This window comes from Schistocerca americana, chromosome 1, assembly GCF_021461395.2.
Source record: "Schistocerca americana isolate TAMUIC-IGC-003095 chromosome 1, iqSchAmer2.1, whole genome shotgun sequence".
Lineage (NCBI taxonomy): Eukaryota > Metazoa > Arthropoda > Insecta > Orthoptera > Acrididae > Schistocerca > Schistocerca americana.
In genome coordinates, this window is record NC_060119.1 from 243,210,298 (window position 1) to 243,223,431 (window position 13,134).

A 13,134-nucleotide genomic window follows, 5' to 3' on the forward strand; every position below is an offset into this window, starting at 1 on the left:
AGCAGTAAATTCATCCTAAGTACTGACACTTAATACAACAAGTGCATCTCCAAATAGCCGCAGCTGTCAATCTTGAGTAAAATCTACAAAGTCATCTACAGCGTGTTATCAGTGCTTCTTGCCGAACAGCACCAGGAAAAAATGAGGTTACAACAGCTTAAAATTGAATACGTCAGAAGCCCTAGTACTAGCATGAGAAACTATACACGCACTAAGGTACGATCTGCCAACTGTTTTAAAATGGTATTACGACCTAGCGTTAACCAAACGATAAATCTAGTTCTTAAAACATACAACTAAATACAGTCTACCAATAAAACAGAAAATGCTCATCACACAAAGTGTTATGAAAGAATACCTAGATCACATTTACAGGGGGATAATACTGCGCAACGGTAATCACATAACACTGTGCTTAAGACACGCAGTAAAACAATAAATTTTACAACAGTGTCATGAGAAATGTGAAATGACTATGGAACTCCATATTGAAGCATAATACACTATGTGAGCAAACGTATCCGTACACTTTGCTGAAAGTAACTTACAAGTTCTTGGCGCGCTCCATCTGTAATGGTGTTGGCACTCCCCTAGCCTTGATAACAGCTTCCACTCTCCCAGGCATACGTTCAATCAGGTGCTGGAAGGTGTCTTGCGGAATGACAGCCCACTCTTCACGGAGTACTGCACTGAGGAGAGGTATCGACGTCGGTCGGTGAGGCCTGGCACAAAGTCTACGCTGCAAAACATCCATAAGGTGTTCTACAGGATTCAGGTAAGGACTCTGTGCAAGCCACTCCATTATAGGGATTTTATTGTCGTGTAACCACTCCGTCACACGCCGTGCATTAAGAAGAGGTGCTCGATCATGATGAAAGATGCGATCACCATCCCCGAATTGCTCTTTAAGAGTGCTTAAAACATCAATGTAGGCCTGTGCTGTGATAGTACTACGCAGAACAACAAGGGGTGCAAGCCCCCTCCATGAAAAACACTACCACACAACAACAGCACCGCCTCCGAATTTTACTGTTCGCACTGCACACGCTGGCAGATGACATTCACCGGGCATTCGCCATACCCGCACCCAGCCATCAGATCACCACATTGTGTACCGAGATTTGTCACTCCACAGAACGTTTTTCCACTGTTCAATCGTCCAGCGTTTACGCTCCTTACACCAAGTGAGGCGTCGTTTGGCATTTACCGTCGTGATGTCTGGCTTATGAGCAGCCGTTCGACCATGAAATCCAAGTTTTCTCGCCTCCCGCCTAACTGTCATAGTACTTGCCTTGAATCCTGATGGAGCTTAGAATTCCTGTGTGATGGTCTGCATAGATGTCTGCCTATTACACATTAAGACCCTCTTCAACTGCCGGCGGTCTCTGTCAGTCAACAGACGAGTTCGCCTGTACGCTTTTGTGCTGTACGTGTCCCTTCACGTATCCACTTCACTATCACATCGGAAACAGTGGACCTACCGATGTTTAGGAGGGTGGAAATCTCACGTACAGACGTGTGACACAAGTGACACCCAATCACCTGGCCACGTTCGAAGTCCGTGACTCGCGTAGCGCCCCATTCTGCTCTGGTTGGTTGGTTTGTGGGGGTTCAAGGGACCAGACTGCAAAAGCTATCGGTCCCATTCTCCTCTCTGACGATGCCTAGTGACTATTGAGGTCGCTGATGTGGAATAGCTGTCAGTAGGTGGCAGCACAATGCACCTAATATGAAAAATGTATGTTTTGGGGGAAGTCCGGATACTTTTGATCACATAGTGTATGTACCCCCAAAAGAAACCTATTACTGAATGAAAATCCATGGTCAACTCGTAGTTAATTGTCATTCGTGGTTGACTACTACAGGCGATGCTTTGTTGGCATGACACCTGTCATCAACATCAGGAAACAGTTTTTCATATGTACAGCTACTTATGATAAGGCAAAATCGCTTTAGCCACTAGGTTTTATTTATGTGATACCTTAAATGCCCGCATGATCTAAATGTAAAATGGGAATAAAATTACAAAAATAAAGCTTCCAACTACTGTTATGCAATGTTAGTATAATTTAATTTTTATTTGTATATATATATATATATTGGTGTCATGTATCAGCGCTCACCCGACACAGACTTCATGAAAATGAACATAAACATTTACTTTAATTTTATTTCTATTTTTATTCCTTTCTTGTATAAGTACGATGGATGACCTTTCTTACTTGATTCACATATTCTCCCCAAATAGTTGGTCACCGAACAGTGCAGCTACTCACGGACGTCCAGTGTCGGCTGTAGATATCGTATATCAGAGAAACTTGATAGACGCGATAAGGCTTTAATGCACAACTGATTTAGGCTGAAAAAAATTAGTTCCCAAATTTGGCCATCAAGAGCTAATCCGGTGTTGTTGATCACATCATCACGTCGTTTTACGGATGCAGCACTCATGGACGTCCTCGGTGTTCTTGTTGAACAAACAGTGTAGTGGAGGTTAATAATAAAATCAACATGACTTCCTCATTCGTTCGACCTTTTCCGTCCACTTTCCGTTCCTAATCCAATAGATATGGAAACATTTTATGCGTCTTTCTTGCATTCACAGCGCCAGATTTGATCCTGGTGGTCCAAATCAGACATAATTTTTTCCAGCGTAAATCTGTTCCGCATTAACGCATTAGAATATCTAGCAAGTTTCGTTGCCGTGTGATAATTATAGCCCACACTTGACTTGTGTGAGTAGTAGCATCAACTGGTACGTACGATGTCACTTATCACTGAGCCCAGAAGACGTTGGCTGTGTTAATCTTTTTTTTGAGAAAAGCAAAATATTCTTTGTATTTAATCTCCGACTGTTTCCTGCATCATCCTAGTGTTTCATAAAGATTTTAGTTTATTATACTTTCCATAAGCGTTATTCTACAGTGTGTAGTATTTAAATAAAATCACGTTGAAAACATTGACAGCTGCTGAGGCGAATTACTTTATTTTGGTTCTAGCTGCGATCATTAACGGTCTTTCTAAGGCTCGGGAACCACGTCTTTAGCATCCGTATGCGTAGCAACCATGAAGTTGGAAACGACAGTTCTGCGTCGAATTAGTTATTGCAACGCAATTTTTTTTAAATAAATTATTCTGTGTTTTGATTGCAATTATTATCGAACATCATAATTTTTAAGACGATGAAGTCTTCTCGGGTTATCATCTGAGTCAAGGTGTTGTTCTGTGGCAACGTTTCAAGTTTTCTACTTGTCATTTTCAGTCGAAGATGACAGGTAAGAAACTTGTTGATTCGAAGATGACAGGTAGCAAACTTGTTGAAACGTTACCGCAGAACGACGCCTTGAGTAGGCTGATAACACGAGAAGACTTCATCATCGAGATTCGCAAGAAACTACAAATTCGCTTATAATATTTTTTTGAACGGCAATTTGACCTTATGATCGTTTGCGCATTGGCCTGTTAAGTGGACGAGACTCACGCTTTAGGTCAATTGATAATGACTGAAATTTATAAAACAGTGTTTACAACATGACTTTCTTGAAGTGTTTTTTGTACTTGGCCGCCCGGAGTGACCGAGCGGTTTTAGGCGCTTCAGTCTGGAACCGCGCGCCGCTACGGTCGCAGGTTCGAATCCTGCCTCGGGCATGGATTTGTGTGATGTCCTTAGGTTAGTTAGGTTTAAGTAGTTATAAGTTCTCGGTGACTCATGACCTCAGAAGTAAAGTCCCATAGTGATCAGAGCCATTTGTATACTTTAATCTTGGCTTTCTTTTCAACGACATGTTAGAACTTATCTACATAACGTCATCTTATCAGCAGAATATGCTGTTTCTTTTTTGCATTCTATGTTAGTATGAGGGGCAATATATCACAGTATTCTCTTTCCATGCTGGCTGTTGAATAAATAATAGGCCATGAGCACAAGCAACAAATCATGTAACTTCTGTAAATAACAGTTCATTTGCCGATGTTCTATGTCCTAGATAGGGAGAATGCTGTACAGAACAACAAAACCTGCTATATCTCAAAAACAGATATCCGTGACTGCTGATAGACGCACAAGTACTTTAACTGTAACACAGTTTTCATGTCAGAAATAATCATATTTCAAATGGTTTTTGAAAGCCAAAACGCGACTTGTCCGACATGTTTTCCACGAATTTGTCTCCATTTTTGTGCTAAAACCTAACTGAGAGATAGAAAATCAGTTATGAAGGGTGCCAGACGTATTTTTTTTAAGTTATTTAATAGTCGACAAGTTTCTACGTTACTTCGACTTATTCGTCGGAAGTAGCCGAGCTTGGGAAAGATGAGTTTGGGTTTCGGATAAGCCGGCCGGGTTGGCCGTGCGGTTCTAGGAGCTACAGTCTGGAACCGCACGACCGCTACGGTCACAGGTTCGAATCCTGCCTCGGGCATGGATATGTGTGATGTCCTTCGACTAGTTAGGTTTAAGTAGTTCTAAGTTCTAGGGGACTGATGACCTCCGAAGTTAAGTCACATAGTGGTCAGAGTCATTTGAACCATTTTGTTTCGGATAAATGTCGGGACGCAGGAGGGAATGCTTAACCAACGACGTGTCCCAGCAGACAGATTGTAGGTAAGCAAACCAAGATTTTTAGGGTTAGAGAAAGCTTTTGACGATGTTGATTGGAACTACTCTTTGAAATTTTGATGGCGGCAGGGATACCATGAATAGAGCGACAAGTTACCTACAACTTGTACCGACAACATGTAACTACGACTTGTACCTACTACTTGTACAGTTACAAGAGTCAGAGGATATGAAATGAAAGCGTACTTGAAAAACAAGTGATACAAGGTTGTAGCCTACTCCCGATGTTACTTAATTTGTACACTAAGCAAGCAGTAAAGCGAAACAAGTAGAATTTCAGAAGGGAAATTGAAGTTCAGGGAGAAGAAATAAAATCTGCGAGGTTTGCCGATGGTATCATTATTCTGTCAGAGACGACAAAAGACTTTGAAGAGTAGTTAAATAGAATGGATAATGTGTTGAAAAGAACTTAAAATATGAACATGAACAGAACTAAAACGGGTGTAATGGAATATATTCGAATTAAATCAGATGATACTGACAGAATTAGATTACAAAGTGAACCATTAAACATAGCTGGTGAATTTAGCTATTTGGGTATTAAAGTAACTGACAATGGCCGCTGTAGAGAGAGTATAAAACGCGGACTGTTAACAGCATAAAATACGTTTCTTAAAAAGAGAAATTTGTTGATATGTAATAATACCTTAGAAGTCAGAAGTCTTTACCGAACGTATTTTTCAGAAATATTGTGTTAGCAGAAGTGAACCGTAGACGGTAAACGGTTCAGAAAAGAAGAGAACAGAAGCTTTCGAAATTTTGTACTATAGAAATATTCTGAAGATTTGATGGGTACTTCGAATAAATAATGAGGAAAACACAAATTTGTGGCATAGCTTGACTACAAAATGTGATCGGTTGATACGATATGTTGTGGGGGATCATGGAATAGTTAATTTGCTAATAGAAGGAAGTATGGACATAAAAACTATAGAGGAAGACGAATGATTGAGTATTGGAAGCAAGTTCAAATGGCTGTAATTTGCAGTAGTCAGAAAGGAAAAGGTGTGAACAAAATAGACTAGCCTGGGGAGTTGTACCAACTCCGTCTTCGAAAGAAAGACCACAACAACAACAACAAAATAACTTCCGTTAGTCACGATTGATCCGAAAGTCCACTTCGGGGCGATGAAAATAAAATTTCAGAACTTTGAAGATGGATATGTCGCTCTAAAATACGAGAGCGTTCTATAAGTAATGCAACACCCGCTTTTCTTCATCATTCAAATAAATCAGATTATTTCCCACTCTTTTGGCTGCAAAACCCTGGTTTTCAACATAATCTCACCTCTATGCGACGGCCTTACTCTCCCTTACTGGGCGGGCTTTTCTTCCTGCATTCTACCACTCTACTGGTCGACGACGGAGCGAACGTCAATAATCACTCCATCATTCGCCTACTGCTTCCCGCAGAGTTCATCGTTCATTGGGACAGATAGATAGAAGTGGGAAGGTACTATATTAAGGCTGTAGGGTGGGTGAGGAAGAACAGTCCAGTGAAGTTTTGTGAGCACTTGTCGGTTGTGCAGACTTGTCTGAGGCCTCGTGCTGTCGTAGATAATGAGATGTTCTTTTACATTTTTGTGGCGCCGAACAGGATTCAGCAGTTTCTTCAGTTTACTGAGGACAGCACTGTACAGTTCAGAGCTGGTCGTTCACCATGAGGGAGGACATCAAACAGAACAATCCCTACAGAATTCCAGAAGACCGTCGTTATGACTTCACCGTCTGATTGTACGGCTTTGAACTTCTTGTTCGGAGGAGATGCAGTATGGCGCCACTCCATGGATTGCCGTTTTGTTTCCGGTTCGAAGTGATGAACCCATATTTCATCGTCTGTGACGTTTGTCACTATCTGACTCGTAATGCTCAAGCAGTTCTCCACAGATGGCCCTTCGTTGCTCTTTATGGTCTTCTGTTAAGCTGGGAGGAACCCAGTGTGCAGAGACCTTTGGATACTCAAATGATGGACGAGTGTGATAGCACTACCAAAAGAGATATCGAGTGAGCAGCGAAGTGTTTTATTGTATCTGTTGACCACCTCGAATGAGAGTGTCCGCACGTTTCAACACTGCGGGAGTCACAGGTGTGTGCGGCTGGCCGGCACGCGGGATACTGTACAGTTTATTCCTCGCCTAGCAACTCCCCGTGATTTTCTTCACTGCCAAGTCTCCGTAGATAACCTGCAAGGCTCACTGTGCGTTTCTTCACTAACAGATCTCCGTACACATTTTGCAATCGCATACGAATATCTGCGATGCTCTGGTTTTACGCCAAAAGGAACTCAAAGACAGCTCTCTTCATGGGCCACACCTCCGTCACAGTTGCCATTTTGAAGGCTACGAATAGCGAAGCCACCTATAGGAGCTTCATGAAAATATAGCCGCTGAAGCCGGAATAGTACACGATTTCCCACAAACAAATTCTGCATTTTTTCACCTGAAACCAGCCGGCTAAAAATGTGTTGCAATTGTTATGGAACGGCCCTCGTAAGTACAAGTTCTACGGAAGAGATTTTATGGACAGTTAAAGATGCTTTTCCTATAATCATCTTGACATTGAATCTCTTTTGTCTTTGCCTCAACAATAACGTACACTACTGGCCATTAAAACTGCTACACCAAGAAGAAATGCAGATGATAAACGGGTATCCATTGGACAAGTATATTACACTAGAACTGACATGTTATTACATTTTCACGCAATTTGGGTGCATAGATCCTGAGAAATCGGTACCCAGAACAACCACCTCTGGCCGTAATAACGGTCTTGATACGCCTACGCATTGAGTCAAACAGAGTTTGGATGGCGTGTACAGGTACAGCCGCCCATGCAGCTTAAACACGATACCACAGTTCATCAAGAGTAGTAACCGGCGTATTGTGACGAGCCAGTTGTTCGGCCACCATTGACCAGACGTTTTCAATTGGTGAGAGATCTGGAGAATGTGCTGGCCACGGCAGCAGTCGAACATTTTCTGTATCCAGAATGCCCGTACAAGACCTGCAACATGCGGTCGTGCATTATCCTGCTGAAATGTAGTGTTTCGCAGGGATCGAATGAAGGGTATGTAACGTCCACTGTTCAAAGTGCCGTCAATGCGTACAAGATCTGACCGAGAGGGGTAACCAATGGCACCCCATACCATCACGCCGGGTGATACGCCAGTATAGCGATGACAATAACACGCTTCCAATGTGCGTTCACCGTGATGTCGCCAAACACGGATGCGACCATCACGATGCTGTAAACAGAACCTGGATTCATCCGAAAAAATGACGTTTTGCCATTCGTGCACCCAGGTTCGTCGTTGAGTACACCATCGCTGGCGGTCCTGTCTGTGATGCAGCGTCAAGGGTAACCGCAGCCATGGTCTCCGAGCTGATAGTCCATGCTGCTGCAAACGTCGTGCCGGCCCTAGTGGCCGTGCGGTTCTAGGCGCTACAGTCTGGAACCGCGAGACCGCTACGGTCGCAGGTTCGAATCCTGCCTCGGGCATGGATGTGTATGATGTCATTAGGTTAGTTAGGTTTAAGTAGTTCTAAGTTCTAGGGGACTGATGACCTCAGAAGTAAAGTCCCATAGTGCTCAGAGCCATTTGAACCATTTTGACAACGTCGTCGAACTGTTCGTGCAGATGGTTGTTGTCTTGCAAGCGCCCCCATCTGCTGACTCAGGGATCGGGACGTGGCTGCACGATCCGTTACAGCCATGCGGATAAGATGCCTGTCATCTCGACTGCTAGTGATCCGAGGCCATTTGGATCCAGCACGGCGTTTCGTATTACCCTCCTGCACCCACCGATTCCATAACAGTCACTGGATCTCGATCAACGCGAGCAGCAATGTAGCGATACGATAAACCGCAATCGCGTTAGGCTACAATCCGACCTTTATCAAGTCGGTAACGTGATGGTACGCATTTCTCCTGCTTACACGAGGTATCACAACAACGTTTCACCAGGCAACGCCAGTCAATTGCTGTTTGTGTTGAGAAATCTTTAGGAAACTTTCCTCATGTCAGCACGTCATAGGTGTCGCCACCGGCGCCAACCTTGTGTGAATGCTCATAAAAGCTAATCATTTGCGTATCATAGCATCTTCTTTCTGTCGGCTAAATTTCGCGTCTGTAGCATCAGTAATTACGATTTGGAATCTAGTATTTACACGTATTTAAACAGTAAAGAACATTCCTTACTTTTAACAGCCATAATAATAAAAACCCCACTGATGATGCTGCACTGCAGTGGAACATGTCTGGGACAACAAACAAAATTGTATTCTGTTAAAGGCGGACCGCACCCAAAAACATATGTTGATGTTTTCCAATTCAAATGTATCTTTCACTACTTGCTTGCCAAGTCAAGCCGCTGTGTATCCGTAAAAGTATTCTCACTGTCGCAGTGTACTGTGTCAGCTACACGGATTTTCAGTGCCCAGAAGAATTTCAGCTAAGGACTTTTCGTAGAACTGTCACCTGACCGTGCTCCGCCAGATGGCAGGTCGGGCGGCTGCGTGAAGCGCATTCTGAGTGGGTCTGGAGCGCCGCCGCTATGCGGCCACTCCGGCCACTGTCATCCCGCGCACGAGTCGAGACGCAAAAATAAATAAGAGTTAAAGGGGTGCCCGGCGACAGAAAAGGAACGCGACACCGGAGCGCAAAACTGGCCAGCAAAAACCGCCGGCTGACTTAATTTTCTGTGATGTTTCCCCTGACGTGGATTCGGTCCGTAATGATTTACATAATGAGACAGGAAGCGCGCGTGCCGCCGCCACAATAGAATTGGAGATGTCCGCAAGGCGGCTCTTGCTCTTTGCCTTTTTTTGTTGTGGTTCGCTAAACGTGTTAAAATGATGAAAGCGGACGTACCGGCGGTGAATCAAACACTTGTTGTCTCGTGTTCCACGTTGTCCTGTCTCGGCTGCCTAAACAGTTTAGAGTGCCCTCATTCTGTGACACTCTTGATCGTTTTCCCTTCTTCACTTATTACGCATGGTAATAGGCATGGTTCGACGGCTATAAGAATTCCGTTATTCCTTTTTTCACTTTCAGTTTAGCTGCAGAGTATCCAATGATAATTTAAGATATGGAGTAACATTTTGTTGAAACAAATTCATTTCGGCAAGCCATTCTTTACTGTTCCACTGTAACGACTCCTGGATGTCTACAGATAACGGAAGAAACGATTTTTTCCCGTTTTTATAAAACGCATAGTAGTCGGTCGTCTATATGTCACTACCTGTTCCGGTAAATAACCATCACCACATATGTATCACGTCATCTGGTAACACTATGAAAATGTTGTTCATTGACCCTCTTCACAATTGCTGAACATCAAAATACCTAACTAGTTTCCACAGTCAAGAGATGGTTTGTCAGGTGTGAAAGCACAGTTATAACTGAGCAGCGATAATCTCACACATTACCTCTCGAATATGGTTACCTGTTCTGACTTTGAGAAGTTCTCATGGGGCTGTATTAATAATATTGCCGTACTGATATATTATGACATGATACATAGATAATACATGAACTTTTATACTGTGATAATGATTATTAACCGAAATTGATAATGCTAATTGCAGACATGTGGATAGCTTCGTGTCATACATTTCATAAATTATTTAACAGCAGTTGACAAACGCGTTCAAACAATTTTTGATTTTCTCCACGCGTTCACTCTCTACATATCTTTTGCTTGCGGACCGATACAGTAAGAAACGAAGAGCCCTAAAGCTGATAGTTAAGAAGGTAAAATATTCTAAAGGAACCTAAGCAAAATAAGGGGCGGGTATGTGATTCATATATACACTAAAGCGCCAAAGAAACTAGGATAGGCATGCGTATTCAGATACAGAGATATGTAAACAGGCGGAATTCGGCGCTGCGTTCGGCAACGCCTATAACAAGTGTCTGGCGCAGTTGTTAGATCTGTTACTGCTGCTACAATGGCAGATTATCAAGATTTAACTGAGTTTGAACGTGGTGTTGTATTCGCGGCACGAGTGATGGGACACAGCATCTCCCAGGCAGCGATGAAGTGGGGATTTTCCCGTACGATTATTTCACGAATGTACCGGGAATATCAGGAATCTGGTAAAAAATCAAATCTCCGACATCGCTGCAACCGGAAAAAGATCCTGCAAGAACGGCACCAACAACGAATGAATAGAATCCTTCAAGGTGGCAGAAGTGCAACCTTTCCGCAAATTGCTCCAGATTTCAATACTGGGCCGTCAACACGTGTCAGCGAGCGAACCATTCAACGAAACATCATCGATATGAGCTTTCGGAACGGAAGGCCCACTCGTGTGCATGAACATTATTGAGCATATCTGGGATGCTTTGCAACGTGTTGTTTAGAAGAGACCTCCACCCAACGTAATCTTATGGATTTACGGACAGCCCTGCAGGATTCACGGTGACAGTTGCCTCCAGCACTATTTCAGGCATTAGTCGAGTCAACGCTACGTCGTGTTTCGGCACTTCTGAGTGCTCGCGGGGGCCCTACGCTATATCAGGCAATAAAATCTCTGTAATGGACTGACCTGCACAGAGACCTAACCTAAATCCTGTAGAAGACGTTTGGTATGTTTTGGAACGCGGACTTCGTGCCAGGCCTCACCAACCGACATCGATATCTCTCCTCAGCGCAGCACTCCGTGAAGAATGGGCTGCCATTCTCCAAGAAACCTTCCAGCACCTGATTGAACGTTTGCCTTCGAGAGTGGAAGCTGTCATCAATTGTAAGGGTGGGCCAACATCATAGTGAATTCCAGCATTACCGAGGGAGGGCGCCATGAACTTGTAAGGTGGCCGAGCGGTTCTAGGCGCTTCAGTCTGGAACCGCGGGACTGCTACGGTCGCAGGTTCGAATCCTGCCTCGGGCATGGATGTATGTGCTGTCCTTAGGTTAGTTAGGTTTAAGTAGTTCTAAGTTCTAGGGGACTGATGACCTCAGATGTTAAGTCCCATAGTGCTCAGAGCCATTTGAACCATTTGAACCATTTTCAGCCAGGTGTCCTGACACTTTTGATCACATAGTGCAGATCGGAAGACATTGAGCTCTCTTGAGTCTATATAAATATTTTTGCGTGAAAATCAATGAATTTTTGAAACGCACTTCGAAGGTAATACAAGAACAGAATAGGTAGAGAAAAAAAAGCATTGGCCATTTGTGGATTAGTTAAGAATATTATTGCCAGAGAAGAGGAACCTTGTAAGTTTAATTAATCTATTATCTCACACAGAAGCAGAGAAGCATTAATATTAATGAACACTGAATAAACTGTCAACTTCCAAGATCGCTAAAATCATTCTCTGTTGACATATCTATGGCTACATCACTACACAGTCTTCTCCTTCAGTACAGTAACTGGACTACATAAAATATGTCCATGTTGGTATCGGGAGCTATACTAGAATTCGGCATGTTAGTTTTAAAAGAACAGCTATGTACACACATACTATTACGTCGATTACAAGTGCTCACATCCACCGCTACTTCACAGCTGACCTCAATTGTAAAGTGGTGATGAATGGAAGCACTTGCAACATGAAGCAACGTAATTAAGCCCGCAAATGTTGGTTTTTCTGATTTAATAGTTTCAAGACTTTTGAAATTACACAGATTTTTACTTCTTCCAGCATCAGTTGTCACAGCAAAATAGTTTATTGATCTTACGGTTTTATTTGTTTATTAACATCCGACGTAACAATGGACCTTCAAGTTGGCTTGTGCCGTCACACTTCTCTGTTCATCCGCCTCCCATCCTCTTGCTTGCTCTTTTGTAGCATCAAAACACCTGCTATCCGTTTATAATGCATGTAAAACATTACCTCTAGTCGAAGGACCACATATTCTGTTAACTGTTGTGGACTAATAGCCTGCTTTGATTGGACCGAATACAATATGATCATGAACTGAGGTAGATGGACTTTATTTTAACCTATCTTTGTAGTTGTGATCCATGATCAGCAGCCTTTGACAGACAATTTTAATTCGTTTATGAACACTGTTCTTACCGCCGACATGTAGCTTGCTACTGCACCTCTATTAATCGAGTTATAATTGCTAGTCTTAAACTCGGGCTTACTGTTCGTAGCACTTTTCCTCTGAGTATTATCTTTTAGCTTTACGAGATGCGACATAGTCGTGAAGAAAAACAGTGATCAAAGAAATAAATAATTTTTTTTTTAATTGCAGTCGATGATCACAAATTTCGGTTCGAAGTCACCGTGTTCGTATCTGTCAGTAAAAGGAAAGCAAATACAGCTACTAGAGAATATATAGCTTGCAAACAATAAATTATGAGATAATGTAGAGATACTACTAAGGCGATGCTGTTCGCGGCAAACGGGCGTGCAGTTGCAGCGCGAAACACAGATTTGTGACGTAAACCCGTCAGGTGCCACTAACGCACATATACCTGGAAACTATGTATGTAGTCGTAAGTAAAAAAACGTACAGTTATGTGACAAAATTTTTATGGAATAAAATAATGTCGTTAGTTATT